A 17,354-nucleotide genomic window follows, 5' to 3' on the forward strand; every position below is an offset into this window, starting at 1 on the left:
CATCTGGTTCACTAATCCCCTTTAGGGAAGGAAATCTCCTGCCCATACAACAATATGGTTGACTCTTAAATGCCTTCTGAAATGGCCTAGCAAGCCACTCAGTTATATCAAACCACTATAAAGTCACAAAAAAAAGGAATGAATCCAGATGGACTACCTGGCATCAACCTAGGCACTGGAAACAGCAATGGCAATCTCAGCCCTGTCGACCCTGCAAAGTCTGGGGGCTAGTGCCAAAAGTGGGAGAGCTGCCTCATGGATTAGTCAAGCAACAGCCTAACATAGTCACCCTCACAGAATCATAGCTTACAGATAATGTATATCTGGTCCCACCATCTCTGCTGGGTCTGTTCTGCTGGTGGGACTGGATATACATTATTTATAAGCTATGATTCTGTGAGGGTGACTATGTCAGGCTGTTGCTTGACTAATCCATGAGGCAACTCTCCCACTTTTGGCACTAGCCCCCAGACTTTGCAGTGTCGACAGTCGGGAGAGAATAGCCTGGGAGTCCTCAACATTGACTCTGGACAGCAGCATGAAGTCTCATGGCATCAGGTCAAACATGGGCAAGGAAACCTCCTGCTGATTATTGCCCTCCTGCTTCTGATGTATCAGTGCTCCTCCATGTCAAATACCACTTGGAGGAAGCACTGAGGGTGGCAACGGCACAGAATGTATTCTGGGTGGGGGATTTCAATGTCCATTACCAAGAGTGGCTCGGTAGCATCACTACTGACTGAATCCTAAATGACATTGCTACTAACCTGGGCCTGCGGCAGGTGGTGAGGGAACCAACAAAAAGGAAAAACATACTTGACCTCATCCTCATCAACCTGCCTGCCACAGACGCATCTGTCCATGACAGTATCAGTAGGAGTGATCACTGCACAGTTGTTGTGGAGACAAAGACCCACCTTCACATTGAGGATACAAAACAAAAACAGAAATACCTGGAAAAACTCAGCAGGCCCGGCAGCATTGGCGGAGAAGAACAAAGCCGACGTTTCGAGTCTTCATGACCCCTCAACAGAACTAAGAACTAAGTTGCTGAGAGGTCATGAGGACTCGAAACATTGGCTTTGTTCTTCCCCACCGATGCTGCCGGGCCTGCTGAGTTTTTCCAGGTATTTCGGTTTTTGTTTTGGATTTCCAGCATCCGCAGGTTTTTTTTTATTTCTTCACATTGAGGATACCCTCTGTTCTGTTGCATGGCACTACCACTGTGCTAAATGGGATAGGTTTCGAACAGATATAGCAATTCAAGACTGGACATCCATGAGGCACTGTGGGCCATCAGCAGCAGCAGAATTGTACTTGAACACAATCTGCAACTTCATGGCTCGGCATTTCCCCCACTCTACCATTACCATCAAGCCAGGGGATCAACTCTGGTTCAATAAAGAGTGCAGGAGGGCATGCCAGGAGAAGCACCAGGCATACCTAAAACTGAGGTGTCAACCTGGTGAAGCTATGACACAGGACTACTTGCATGCCAAACAGCATAAGCAGCAAGTGATAGACAGAGCTAAGCGATCCCAAAACCAAGGGCTGAGATCAAAGCTCTGCGGTCCTGCCACATCTAGTCATGAATGGTGGTGGACAATTAAACAACTCACAGGAGGAGGGGGCTCCACAAATATCTCCATCCTCAATGATGGAGGAGCCCAGCATATCAGTGCAAAAGATAAGGCTGAAGTATTTGCTACAATCTTCAGCCAGAAGTGCCGAGTGGCTGATCCATCTTGGCCTCCTCCGGAAGTCCCCAGGATCACAGATGCCAGTCTTCAGCCAATTTGATTCACTTCACATGATATCAAGAAATGGCTGAAGGCACTGGATACTGCAAAGGCTGCGGGCCCTGACAATATTCCGGCAATAGTACTGAAGACTTGTGCTCCAGAACCTGCCGTGCCCCTAGCCAAGCTGTTCCAGTACAGCTACAACACTGGCATCTACCCAGCTATGTGGGAAATTGCTTAGGTATGTCCTGCACACAAAAAGCAGGACAAATCCAACCCGGCCAATTACCACCCCATCAGTCGACTCTCAATCATTAGTAAAGTAATGGAAGGAGTCATCAACAGTGCTATCAAGTGGCATTTGCTTAGCAATAGCCTGTTCACTGATTCCCAGTTTGGGTTTTGCCAGAGCCACTAAGCTCCTGACCTCATTACAGCCTTGGATCAAATATGGACAAAAGAGCTGAACTCCCGAGGTAAGGTGAGAGTGACTGCCCTCGACATCAAGGCCACTTTTGACTTGGTGTGGCATCAAGGAGCCCGAGCAAAACTGGAGTCAATGGGAATCAGGGGGGATATTCTCTGTTGGTTGGAGTTCTACCTAGCACAAAGGAAGATAGTTGTGGTTGTTGGAGGTCAATCATCTCAGTCCCAGGACATGGTTGCAGGAGTTCCTCAGGGTGTGTCCTCGGCCCAACCATCTTCAGCTGCTTCATCAATGACCTCCCTTCCATCATAAGGTCAGAAGTGGGGGTACTCACTGATGAATGCACAATGTTCAGCACCATTCACGTCTCCTCAGCTACTGAAGCAGTCCATGTCCAAATGCAGCAAGACCTGGACAATATCCAGGCTTGGGCTGAGAGGTGGCAAGTAACATTCACACCACATAAGTGTCAGGTAATGACCATTTCCAACAAGAGACAGAATCCAACCATTGCTTCTTGATATTGAATAGCATTACCATCACTGAATCCCCCACTATCAAAATCCTTGGCATTACCATTCATCAGGAACTGAATTGGACCAGCCATTTGATACTGTGGCTACAAGAACAAGTCAGAAGCTAGGAATCGTGTGATGAGTAACTCAGCTCCTTACTCCCCAAAGCCTGTCCCCCATCTACAAGGCATAAGTCAGGAGTGTGATCGAATGCTCCCCACTTGCCTGGATGAGTGCAGCTCCTACAACACTCAAGAAGTTTGACACCACCCAGGAAAAAGCAGCCCACTTGATTGGCACAATATACACAAACATTCACTCCCTCCACCACTGTTGCACACTCACAGCAGTGTGTACCATCTACAAGATGCACTGCAGGAATTCACCAAGGCTCCTTCGACAGCACCTTCCAAACCCACGAGCACCACCATCTAGAAGGACAAGGGCAGCAGATTGATGGGAACACCACCACCTGGAAGTTCCCCTCCAAGTCATTCACCATCCTGATTTGGAAATATATCACTGTTCCTTCATTGTCGCTGGTTCAAAATCTTGGAACTCTCTTCCTAACAGCACTGTGGGTGTACCTACACCTCATAGACTGCAGCGGTTCATGAAGGCAGCTCACGACCACCTTCTCAAGGGCAACTAGGGATTGGCAATAAATGCTGTCCCAGCCAGCGAAGCCCACATCCCATGAATGAATAAAAAAAAACTATTACTCATTTTGTATTTGCTAATCAAAACTACAATCAATCACACTGATGGTCCCAATTAGCAATATATAACTAGGGGTTAATATATTGGATGATTCTTCTCTATCGGGTGAAATGTCCTGTCATTTTCAGGGATGGTAAAAGATCCTATAGTATTATCTGAAAAAGAGGAGGGAAGTTCTCCCAGTATCCTGACCAACATTCTTCTTTCAACCAGCGTCACTAAAATTTAATCTGGTTTTAATACATTTGCGTGACCATGCCCCTCTGTCCACTATTTTAATAGCAACATTATTCTGTTATTTCAAACCAGTTAATGGATCCATTAAAACAGTGGCAAAGAACTGTTACATAGATGCATTAAACTTTATTTGCAACAATGATCATTACCCTTCTGTGTTTTAAGGGTTATAAGTAGGTGTTGATGAGCATTTATAAGACGAACATGGAGGTTAATGTTTGAACTTGCTTATGAATCTCAGTCTTGATTAAAACAAAGAACAAGATACAGCAGATGCTGGAAATTTAAAAGTAAGCAGCAAAAGAAGCATGTGTGTGTGGAGAAAAGTGACAGTCACTGCTCAGGTATGGCCCAGTGTTCTGATGAGACTCTGAATTGTTGCACATGCTGTCCCAGACTCATTTTTTTTAAAAAATTCATTCATGGGGTGTGGGCATTGCCAGCCATGCCAATATTTATTACCTATCCCTAGTTCAGAGGGCATTTAAGAGTCAACCACATTGGGAGTCTGGACTCATATGTAGGCCAGACCAGGTAAGGACAGCAGATTTCCATCCCTAAAGGACATTAGTGAACCAGATGGGTTTTTACAACAATTAACAATGGTTTCATGGTCATCATTAGACTTTTAATTCCAGATTTTTATTGAATACAAATTCCACCATCTGCCATGGCAGGATTCAAAACCATGCCCACTGAGCATTACGCTGGCTCTCTGGATTACTAGCCCAGTGAGAACACCACTATGCCATCACCTCCCCGTAATGGTTCCAACATTTTCTGTTTTTGGTTTTGTTTTGTCTGCCCATATCTCTTCTGAAGCTATATAAAAATAGATATAATTTATTTAATACAAATCTCCTCAATCCAGGCAATCTACGCATGCCTTTGTACTTCAATCGATCTGGGACAAAGACAGATGTGATAGTAGGGAACCAGCTTTGTTTTATAAATATAAACGTACTGATGCAGTAGAAACAGGCTGTAAAAGGTTTCAGTTCACATATTAATATGATGAAAAGAACTGAACCCTATAAACTTGCCTTGAAATACGTTTAACAAATTGTCATGTCATAATTTTAAAGATCTTCAATAATTTATGAATTCCTTTTGGCTTCCTATGCAGGATTACAGAGGGATCCAAAGTACCTGAAAATGCACCAAAAAGTGCTAAAAAAAAAAAAATCTCCGTTGGGGCATGATGCTAGACCATACATTGCAATTGACAGCGTCTTAAGCTGAAATAGGGTAACTTTCTGAGAAAGCACTAGCAGTGAAGAATGTTGTCTGCCTCAAGCCTCTGCTCAACAAATTACCTCCTCACTGGAATTGCAGATTGTTAGTACCAATCAATCAGATCAGTAGAAAGATAGGGCTAGCGGCTGTCAGAGTTAATTAGTTAGGGTAGTAAGTAGAACTGAAGGCTGTTAGAACCAATCTGATTGGTTAGAGGTTAGGACTCAAGGCAGTCAGAACCAATCAGTCAGACATTGCTCTCTCCCACAGTTGAGTGTGCACAGTCTGCAAACAAATATTTTTTAAGGTAAGCTGATGGTTCCTGAGAGTTGCATTTATAAGGTCTATTTATTTACTGTTTGCCCAAAAGAATTTGCACATAACAAGCTGTTCAATTTAAGCTTTTAAAAGTTTTACTTTCCTCAAAGGGACTTTATAGGTCAGTTATTATTTCATGTAAAGCTATTATTTTCCCATGATTTTTCAACAACTGTTAGTGGAAAATCCATTCCATATTTTTGAAATGAATCTGATAAAGCTTTAATTTAGCCTTAGCTGTAATCATGCACTGCCTTGTACCCAGAATAGTTTTACAACAGCCATTTCTTCAGATATTGAACAGCATGATGCTGACATTCTTCAGCAGGAGGGAGGAATGACATTTTAATACGTAATTAGTTAGGGAACAGTTATTTTTGTTCCACACAATTTTCTCAGTGAGGTGGGGGTGTTCCAATGCAAAGTAGTGGGGTTGGGGAGGTCACAATTACTAATTGGAAGGATTGAGATTAAACACGTTGAAAACTCACTCAATTGGGGAGAATATGCTGATTAGATTGGTTTATGAAGTTATGCTGAAAATCTTGATTGATTGGGATGCGGGGAGGGGGTGGGGGGTGGAAGATATAGAATCAGAACATTATTTGAGCACTCTCTAACAGTTTGAGGTTGGTGTGCTTTGGATAACAGAAATCTAAATGCAATAATAAATGAGAACTATGATGCTATTGTGCAATTTTAATGTGGATCTTTAGGCTGACGTATTCAGGTGTTCACAGGGTGTATGAACAGTATTGATGGATCCGTTTGAACTACATTCTGGGATGTGAAGAAGCTTGCCGTTCACTATAGGGCAGCAGAGTGCTGGTGAGTTTAATGATTTCAATTATTTTTCTACATTTAAAAAATCCTTATAAATTCACAGTTGGATAAAAATCTGCATCTGGAACTGTGACTCATAGCTGTGAGCACTAGGTGGTGTCTAGGAAAAGAGCAAAGTGTAGCAAAAACAATGATTAAAATTGTATTTCAAGGTAGAGAGAACAGAGTCTCCAACAGGAGCAAAATTAGTGAAATGAAAATCAAGCAATTATAAAAAACCGGTTTAAAAAAATAAAAAGTTGAAATCAGAACTTTAGTGCAGAAAATCAACATGACTACATGGACTGTGAGATTTTCTAGAAAAGAATGTGAAGACTTCACAGACTAAGCACAAGGTGGTCAGATTGTTTTATTACAACATCATGGGCCAGAATTGACTGTAACCAGTGAACAAGTGTTGTACACTGTTAGCTAGATTTTCCCTTTGCTGTTTTAAGTCCTGTGAGCTTTTTCACGACAAGGTGCTGCCAGTGGGACATTGAAATACCCCAGCACTCTGTATGGGGCATCTGGGACCTGTGTGAACAGGTAAAGCAGGACCAGTTATAAAATGGTGGCGGGAAGGTGGGGGGTGGTGGTGGGGGGCGTGCAGGGGGCGCAGTGGATTTAGGCCTGGTGAAAACAGGCTGGAATCTTCCATTCTGGAGTCTAGGTTTGGTGGTGGGAGTAGAAGTGAGTGTTTTCTGCTGGGGAATGGTGTGGGGTGGGGCGGTGGTGTTTGGGTGGGGCTGCTGGCCATGCACCATCGTGCACTGTTCAGCTCATTACATATGCATCCGCGAGGAGCTCAGCAGGGGGCGGGGAAGGGCAGGAAGTCACCATCTGTTACCTCATAGAATCGAAGCTCCAGGTGCCATATTTAAAGGGCACCCGGAAAGCCATTCACTCGCTGCAAGCCTGGAGCTCGGAGTTCTCCATATCACAGGCCAGAAAATGGGCGGTCCCACAAAACAGTGAAGCCTCCTTACAGGTGCTGCTCCAGGCTGTCCAGGAGAGTTGGGAGGTGCTGTCTCCTAGGGATGGTAACAGGAGGACCTCCCATCTGACCATGGCTGCCTGGGTGGAGGTCGCAGTGGAGGTTAGTGCCCATGGGACCCACAAGAGAACTGCCCAGCAGTGCAGAAAAAAGGATGAACTCTTTGCTGCGCTCTGGGAAGTGGCATCGTCCACTTACTGCAAAGTGACACTCATAAGGGCATCAGGCAGTGTAAGTGTCTGAGTGCACAGGGATGTTAGACAGGAGTTTGGGTTGCAGGGCTGAGCAGCAGATGGGACATGTGCACTATCTGTGCATCAGCCACTTCATGCTCTCGGTGTTCTATCAGTTGCAGGAAATTCTGCTTGTGAATCACTGGGGAGGACACAGGAGCTGCCATAGGCATAATGCTCCTAAACTGCTCATCCACCCATAGGGATGACAATCAATCCTTCTGTCTTCCTGCAGGATTAGAACTCGCAGAACATGAGGGAGCAGGCTGAGGCCAGAGGTGGTCTGCCTGACAACTGAATCCTCACCCCATTCGAGGAGACTGCAGAACTAGCCGGGGAGCAGCAAGACTGTGTCTGTGCTGAAGGTGAGATAGGACTCCCATGGGAAGCCAGTGAGGATGCCTCCAGTCTGCAGTTATCAGATGCGCTCACAGAGTGAGACATTACTTTAATAAGGGAGTCGCTTAGGCATCCACTAAATCTTCCTTCTCTCCAGTCCAGGTAGCAGCAAGAAAGGGGGGGAGACCCACAAGGGAGACCAGCCACGGCACCAGCCCCAACCCCACCTCTGAGGACGATATCTCAGAAGCTTCAGAGGATGCACCGTCATGGCATTCACCTGCACCCCCAACCCCCACCCCACCAGGCAGAGACATTCACCTTGGTGGGTGCACGTTGTAGAGTAGGCTTGGGGTCATAATCTGGTGAGAACTTCACAGGCATGGGTCCACAACTGGCAGAGGAAGTGACAACAGAGGTCTTTGACATTCATTGGACTGCTGGAGACCAGGCCTCTGCTCAGACCCATGCAGGTGACGAGCACTTGGACTTATGGACTTGGCCATAAGAGACCTGATGGGGATGCAGAGACAGGCAGGGGGACATCAGGCAGAGATGCCAGAGGCCATGTGTAGATTGGACCGAAAGCTGGAGGAGTCCCTCCACGTTCTGTCCGCTGTCATGGCTCCGGCATGTGAGCACTTGGCTGCCTTCATGGAGAAGGTGGCAGCCGCCTTGGAGAGCCAGGTCCAGCAGAACACACAATGACGCTGGATATGTCCTCAGGCCTGCATTCCATTGCAAGTAGGGAACGGGGCACCATGACCTCTTTCCAGGTGCCTCTTCTCTTCAATAAGTCAGGAAGGTGCCATTGGGCACTGACAGTGAGGAGGAGCGCCCCGGACCCTCAGCTCAGGAATCTCCAAGTGTGCACTGCCACTCCACCTCCCCTCTGCCAGTGACCCCATCACCTCCAGAAGGCCAGGCCAAAGAGGGTGCATCTGCACCTGAGCAGGAGACCTTAGCAAGCTGGGGCCCTTTAGGCCTCGGGCCACCAGAGGACAGCCACCAAACTATTTACAATCAACAAGTCATAGCAGTCAGCAGGCTGCCTCCACCTCAGCTGTGGTTGTTGGGGCTGCACCTAGATGTAGTAATGGGAAAAGAAAGATAAAGAAGTTTTGAAGGCACACAGGTGGCATGGGTGTAAATCACTGTATATACTTTTGGGACTTGTAAATATATGTTCACTTATCCAGTTTGGAAACATCCTGGATTCCATTTTATTGCTAATTACTTCAATAGTCACAGGCATTTAAGGGGTAAAATTTGAGCCCCCATCGGATTCCGATAATGAACTCCAATAAATTCATTTCTCCCACATTGTCAACATACTGATTACTCAGTAATCTCAAATGTTCATGATAAAGCACTGGCCATCATTGCTGAGTGTTCGGCCTGTTACGCATCATGCAAGAGATTACCTGCAGCTCACCATGTTCTGAGCTCTGAGAATGATCTTTGCACAGACTATTCAGTGAGGTCATTGCATCTCCTGTTGCTGTTGCCCTGATGTGAGATGTGGGTGGATGTAGGAGTACTCCAGGGGAGTTAACTATGCTATGTGAATGTCACTGTAGATGCAGTTCCAGGGCTGAAAGAGTAAAGCTCTGCGCCATCTTTTTAACAATAGAAAACCAGGTGCTTCCCTGCATGTTTAGAGAAAGCTGTGGTGGACACATCCAATCATTACAGACCATCCTTGGTGATTTGTAATTTTGAGTGAACATGCAGGTGAAGGCTGCAATTAAGGAGGTAATGGGCAATTTAGCCTTGGCTGCAAGAGGGATTGAATGTAGAATTAAAGAGGTGTGTGTGCAGTTGACTGAAGCCTTTGTGAGACCTCACATGGAGATTTGTTTGGCCTGATCATCTCTTTATCAAGGGTCACAGTAGACCTTGCATAAAGGGTTTGCAACCAAGGTGCACCAGACCTTGAGGGAACAGCGTATTAGCCCATGAGGTGAGAGACAGTATAATGGACTTGTGTGCTGGACCATGCTGAGGACCATGAGGCTATCCCTGTGCAGCATCAGCAGCTCTAACAGGGCTCGGCAGGATTCATACAGGATACTTTGGCTGGGGTGTCCACGGATGATGGATCACATTCTCACACTAATACTGAGGCCACTTAGGGCTGAGACTTGTCGGAGTCTCTGCAATTGGAGGGTCCGAAGTGTTTGCTACTCAACACCCAGGGCACAGGTGAGACACTCTCAGTGAGTGGACTCCAAAGAAAACCTTGAAACTTTTCGGTATGATAAAGATGTCAAGGAATATGGGTTACTATTGGCGAGTGGTGATTGGAGGGCAGGAAGACAAACTCCCTGATCAATCTGCATGAAGGAGTGATCTCGAGGGGGGAAATGGTGTTCTCATGCTGCTCCTCCCTGTGCACCCATATATCTGGTTCTGCCTGATCGAGCACCCCGCAAGGTCTGCCCCCCCCCACCCCATTGGGAGCAGGTGTGAGAGTGACATGAATGCACCCCTGCTGATGTAAGAATTCATGTAGCTTCCAAGTTGTCATACATGCAAACTTTGTGAGGGCATGGGAAGAATCGCATTTCTACTTAACAGGTGCCTGAAATCACGGGAGAATGGAATGCTTTGCAGGTTTGAATGCGTGCATTTAGTGCCAGGGCTGTGTATCTTAGCACAGTTTGGCACATGTAAAGGATCAAACCACAAGCAGGACAGATGTCAAGTAACGAAATTCAGTTCAACTATCATAAATCAAGGTACATTAGAGAAAAGTATAATATCTGTGACCAAAAAGGAGCTATGCCTGCCAGTCAGCAGAGGATGAAAACCAAATAGTATAGGAAATGTATCGGCAGCTTTCTCTGCCTGAAATCTGTTTGCTGTCAGATTGCACGGGCCTCTCTGCCATGTTGTATCCTTATAATGGCCTCTGTATGTGCCTCCATGAGACCCTGGCTCTCATTATCCCTTCACTGTCCTCGTCATTAGAGGTGACATCTTGGTCCTCCCTGTCTCCCTCAGCCAAGACATTCCTCCTTTGTAGTGCAAAGTTGTGCAAGGCGCAGCAGGCAACGATGATCCAGGAGACTCTGTGATGAGTATTGGAGAGCCCTGCCTCAGTGGTCCAAACATTTTAACCTTATTTTTAGGAGGCCTATCGTCTGTTCAATCATGGACCTTGAGGAGACACGTGCGGAATTGGAGCTCTCCTTGGCGGCACTCAGCTGACAGGGGACTGGTGTCTGGGGGTATCCCTTGACCCCTTAGTTGCCGAGGTCTTTCAAAAACTTATGGCACTTGGGAGTGGTTCACAGAATCACAGAATCACACAGTGCAGAAGAGGCCCTTCGGCCCATTGAGTCTGCAACAACACATGAGAAACACCTGACCTACCTACCTAATCCCATTTACTAGCACTTGGCCCATAGCCTTGAATGTTATGATGTGCCAAGTGCTCATCCAGGTACTTTTTAAAGGATGTGAGGCAACCCGCCTCCACCACCCTCCCAGGAAGTGCATTCCAGACCGTCACCACCCTCTGGGTAAAAAAGTTTTTCCTCACATCCCCCCAAAAACTCCTGCCCCTCACCTTGAAATTGTGTCCCCTCGTGACTGACCCTTCAACTAAGGGGAACAGCTGCTCCCTATCGACCCTGTCCATGCCCCTCATAATCTTATACACCTCGATCAGGTCGCCCCTCAGTCTTCTCTGATCCAACAAAAACAACCCAAGTCTATCCAACCTCTCTTCATAACTTAAATATCTCATCCCAGGCAACATCCTGGTGAATCTCCTCTGCACCCCATCCAGTGCAATCACATCCTTCCTACAATGTGGCGACTAGAACTGCACACAGTACTCCAGCTGTGGCCTCACCAAGGTTCTATGAAACTCCAACGTGACCTCCCTACTCTTGTAATTTATGCCTCGATTGATAGAGGCAAGTGTCCCATATGACTTTTTCACCACCCCACTAAAATGCCCCTCCACCTTCAGAGATTTGTGGACACACACGCCAAGGTCCTTTTGTTCCTCAGAACTTCCTAGTGCCATGCCATTCATTGAATACTTGCTTGTCAAATTACTCCTTCCAAAGTGTATCACACCACACTTTTCAGGGTTAAATTCCATCTGCCACTTATCTGCCCATTTGACCATCCCGTCTATATCTTCCTGTAGCCCAAGACACTCAACCTCACTGTTAACCACCCGGCCGATCTCTGTGTCATCCACAAACTTACTAATCCTACCCCCCACATAGTCATCTATGTCGTTTATATAAATGATGAATAATAGGGGTCCCAACACAGATCCCTGTGGTACGCCACTGGACACTGGCTTCCAGTTACTAAAGCAGCCTTCTGTCATCACCCTCTGTCTCCTACAACTAAGCCAATTTTGAATCCACCTTATCAAATTACCCTGTATCCCATGTGCATTTGCCTTCTTTATAAGTCTCTCATGTGGGACCTTGTCAAAGGCTTTGCTGAAATCCATATAAACTACATCAACTGCATTACCCTCATCTACACCTGGTCACCTCCTCAAAAATTCAATCAAATCTGTTAGGCATGACCTTCCTCTGACAAAGCCATGCTGACTATCCCTGATCAAACCTTGCCTCTCCAAGTGGAGATAGATTCTCTCCTTCAGAATTTTCTCCAATAGTTTCCCTACCACTGACATGAGACTCACTAGCCTGTAGTTCCCTGACTTATCTCTACAACCCTTCTTAAATAGCGGAACCACATTAGCTATTCTCCAGTCCTTTGGCACCTCCCCCCTGGCCAGAGAGGAATAAAAAATTTGGGTCAGAGCCCCTGCGATCTCCTCCCTTGCCTCCCTCAGCAGTTTGGGACACAAATCATCTGGATCTGGAGATTTGTCCACTTTTAAGCCTGCCAACACCTCCAATACCTTGTCACTCCCTATATCAATTTGCTCAAGAACCTCGCAGTCTCTCTCCCCGAATTCGATACCTTCATCCTCATTCTCTTGGGTGAAGATGGATGTGAAGTATTTGTTCAACACTCTACTGATGTCCTCTGGGTCCACCCATAGATTGCCCCCTTGGTCCCTTATGGGCCATACTCTTTCCATTGATATACTTATAGAATATCTTGGGATTTTCCCTACTTTTACCAGCCAGAACTTTCTCATATCCCCTCTTTGCTCTCCTAATTGCTTTCTTAAGCTCCACCCTGCACTTTCTGTACTCCACTAATGCCTTCGCTGATTTGCTCCCCCTTGTACCTGCTAAAAGCCTCTCTTTTCCTTCTCATCGTATCCTGAATATCTCTGGTCATCCATGGTTCTCTGGGCTTGTTACTCCTTCCTATCACCCCAAAGGGAACATTTTTGAACGCCCCCCCCCCACACTGCTCCTCTGTAGATTTCCCCACAAGTAGCTGTTCCCAGTCTACCTTGGCCAGATCTTACCTTATTTTACTAAAATCCGCTCTCCCCCAGTCCAAAACATTTTTTAGCAACTTGTCTATTTATTTGCCCAAAACAAGCTTAAATTGTACCATAACAAAAACAGAATTACCTGGAAAAACTCAGCAGGTCTGGCAGCATCAGCGGAGAAGAAAAGAGTTGACGTTTCGATTCCTCATGACCCTTCAGCAGAACTCATGAGGACTCAAAATGTCAACTCTTTTCTTCTCCGCCGATGCTGCCAGACCTGCTGAGTTTTTCCAGGTAATTCTGTTTTTGTTTTGGATTTCCAGCATCCGCAGTAGTTTTTTGTTTTTAAATTCTACCATGTTGTGGTCGCTATCACTAAAATGGTCCCCCACCACCACCTCAGCCACCTGTCTGGCTTCATTCCCCAGAATTAGGTCCAGCACTGCACTGTCCCTTGTTGGACCCTCTACATGTCGACCTAAAAAGTTCTCCTGTACACATTTCAAGAAATCCACTCCATCTAAGCCCTTAACGCTATGTCTATCCCAATTAATGTTGGGAAAGTTGAAATCACCTAATATAATTATCCTATTGTTATTGCTTTTACACACCTCCGCGAATTGTGCACATATTTGCTCCTCAATTTCCCACTGACTATCTAGGAGTCTAAAATAAACACCTAACAATGTGGCTGCCACTTTTTTATTCCTTAGCTCTACCCACAAAGCTTCTTTCGATGCCCCTTCTAAGATATCATCTCTCCTTACTGCAGTAACTGACTCCTTAATTAATAATGCGATACTTCCTTCTCTTTTACCCCCTCCCCTGTCTCGCCTGAAGATTTTATATCCCGGAATGTTGAGCCGCCAATCCTGCCGCTCCCTCAGCCACGTCTCTGTGATGGCTACTATATCACAATTCCACGTGTCAATCCTCACCCTTAACTCATCCGTTTTACCTGTAATACTCCTGGCATTAAAGTAGAGGCCATCCAGCCTTGCCTTACTCCCTTGAAACTTAATGCAGCTGTACTCCCTCTGAGTTGATTGTTTTACTGTATTACGATGTGTCCCTATTCTGCTAACATTCTGTGCCCCTCCCCCTGTCGAATTAGTTTAAACTCCTCCCAACAGCACCAGCAAACCCGCCCGCTAGGATGTTAGTCCCGCTCTGGTTCAGATGTAGACCGTCCCGCTTGTACAGGTCCCACCTTCCCCAGAAACGGTCCCAGTGATCCAGGAATCTAAAACCCTCCGTCCTACACCAACTCTTAAGCCACGTATTCATCTGAACTTTTCCCCTATTTCTGAGCTCGCTAGCATGTGGCATTGGGAGTAATCCAGAGATTACAACCTGAGAGGTCTTGCTTTTTAGTTGACTGCCTAACTGCCTGAATTCTGGATGCAAGACCTCATCCCTCTTTCCACCCATGTCATTGGTACCTACATGTATCATGACCTCTGCCTTATCACCCTCCCCCTTCAGGATGCCCTGCAGCTATTCATTGACATCCCGGACCCTGGCACCAGGGAGGCAACACACCATCCTGGCGTCACGTTGACGGCCACAGTAGCACTTATCTATTCCTCTGACTATAGAATCCCCTATTACTATTGCTCTTCCTCTCTTCCTCCCCTCCTGTACAGACAGGCTGCTTGTGGTGCCAGAAGCTTGGCTCTGTCTGCACTCCCTGGAGGAATCAACGCCCTCATCAGCCTCCAAAATGGAATACCGATTTGTGAGCGGGACCCCAGGGGACTCCTGAACTACCTGCCTGTTTCTCTTGGACTGCCTGGTGGTCACCCATTCCCTTCCTTCCTCAAGTCCCTTCAGCTGTGGTGTGACCACCTCTCTAAACGTGCTATCCATGATGCTCTCAGACTTGCAGATGCTCCACAGTGTCCCCAGCTGCTGTTCCAGCTCTGAAACCCGAGCTTCCAGGAGCTGCAGCTGGACACACTTCCTGCACATATGCTGGTCCCAGGCACTGGAAATGTTCCCGGTTTCCCACATAAAGCACGAGGAGCACACCACGTCTCTGACCTCTCCTGCCATGACTTATCCCTTTAAATTAAACCCTTCAAATCAATTACTCTAGGGCCCTTCTTTCCTGATCCTTGTTACTATAGAATATACAAACTATAAATCACAAAAAGACCTTAAACTATAAGCGATAAAAATAGTAAATGCTTACCTGACACTTACCCACAACTTACCAGTCATTTCTCTCCCTTGTAGCCTCTACTGCTGCCGCAGGGCAAGACCACTCCCTGAAGATTTAAGAAGTTGAATAGCAAAGAAAAAATGTAAAGAGCACCTCTTCCCCTCTGCACCGAATTCCCACTGTGCGCCAAATTGCCAATACCCACACTCACTCTGACTGTGTCCCTCACAGGATGAGGTCTCTCCCCTGCACACTGATCACTGGTTCAGAATGTAGGCATCATGAGAGCTCCCTGGGAACGAGCACAAACATGCAGGATTTGTCTTCTGTGATCGCATATCAGCTGTACATTCAAAGAGTGAAAAACTTTCCTATTGACTATATGACTGTCTGATTTCAGGGAGCTTTCAAGGCCGCATGTGGCAGTTCATAGCCCCTTGCACTTGCGGGAAAGCCTGCGATTGCTGCAAAACCCAATGCTCTGGCAGCCTGGCTTTCGGGATCCAGGTGGAATTGGACAAATTGATACGCTGTCCTGAAGAGGGCATCTGTCACCTCCTGGGTGCCCTTATGCATTGCTGACTGGGAAATGCCACACAGGCCCCCAGTAGAGCCCTGAAAGGAGCCACTAGCAAAGAAGTTCAGGGCGATGATGACCTTTAGTGCCACCGGCGTGGGATTGCCTCTAACTGCTTGCATCCACAGGTCCTCGTGAAGAAGCTGGCAGATGTGAGTAACCATATTTCAGGTCATCCTAAGGTGCCTCTGGCATTGCCTTTTGATCATCTTGCACCACCTGCAATGTACCAAAGGGCGGAGCAATTTTTGTTGTCGCACTGGCCCCTGGTTGTCAGTTTCCTGACTTTCTCGAGGCCCCTTTGCCTCTTGCTCCTCAAGCCATTGCTCCTCCTGGTGCTATGCCAACCTGCGGCAGTCCCTCCTCCCCCTGCTCATCTGGACGCGGGTCATGAGAAAGGCAGGGCTTTTGGAGCCTGCATCATCTAGACCTCAATGTATCTGTGAACTAATTGCAGTAACCAATTTAGTGAGCACATTCTTTGTAGATTAGCCTCCATATCAGAGCCACAAAGCCAGTGCCAAGCTTCCATGTAGACATAGAACCTCGAGAGCAGAACTCAGCTGAGCCTGGTCCTCCCTGGAGGGGACTAATAATTAATAGAGTACCCCTTCACTTGGCCCAAAAAATGAGGCATTAACTCCTCCCACCCTTTCTGAGACCCCTCCCATATCAAATGCTTGAGAGGTTTTACAAACTGCATCCACAAGTCCTTGAGAGCTTCAACATGGTGTGTGTGAAGTTTGCCAGCACGTCAAGCACCTTCTACCCTCCCCTGTTACCCACCAAGATCCCCCATTCTCCTCCACAATTGCTGCCTTCTTATTCCTTTCCGTCAATCCATTACCCTGGACACAATTATCAATTATGTTGACATTCCTGCTTCTGCCCCTATTCCCATCACTGTCAATGTGCCTATGCCCCTCCCAACCCTGACCCCTCCCATTCTTGAAGCCAGCTGTACCCTGACTTTCTGCCATCCCCACCATGAGATCACTATTTCCCATGAGCCTGGCACTTCCACCCTCCTCTGGCTGTGACTGTACTCTCTGAGTCCCAGTGCCCTCCTTCAAACTCCTGTGGCCAAATTCAAAAATTCATGGGCCACACCCTTTAGACACATCTGTGTACAATGCTCACTGCCCAGAGGGGCCTTCAATGCACTTGCAGCCTTCATGCCATTATGGAACTATTCACTGGCTTCAGGGTTCTGCTAATTGTACAACAAAATGTCATTTTCTACATCTCTGGCCTTTAAATATGCACTCAAGTCTTTAGGTGCCTTTACAATTTGAATTTTTGAGCCTTCAGGCTACCCCACTGCGTGTCTGTGATGCTTGTTGCTGACTAGCTCTCAGGTTTCCTGCTATTCCTGTAGCTACCACCCAGCTTGGGTTTTTTATATAATATTCTAAAATTCTAATTTTTTTTGGTATATCCAAAGTGCTTGTATTCTTTTGAGAATTGTAATTCCTTCCTTCTCGCCCTTTTCTCCCTCCTCCTTTCTTATCCCCACCCCTTCCAGTGCCCTGAATCCCTCCAAGCTTTTTCTCCCCTTCCATCTATCCCCCCTCCTCTTCTCTTCTACTGCTTCTCCCTGCTCACTCTTTCCACCTTCTTCATCATCCTCCTGTC

The sequence above is a fragment of the Cetorhinus maximus genome, chromosome 19, assembly GCF_964194155.1.
Source record: "Cetorhinus maximus chromosome 19, sCetMax3.hap1.1, whole genome shotgun sequence".
NCBI lineage: Eukaryota > Metazoa > Chordata > Chondrichthyes > Lamniformes > Cetorhinidae > Cetorhinus > Cetorhinus maximus.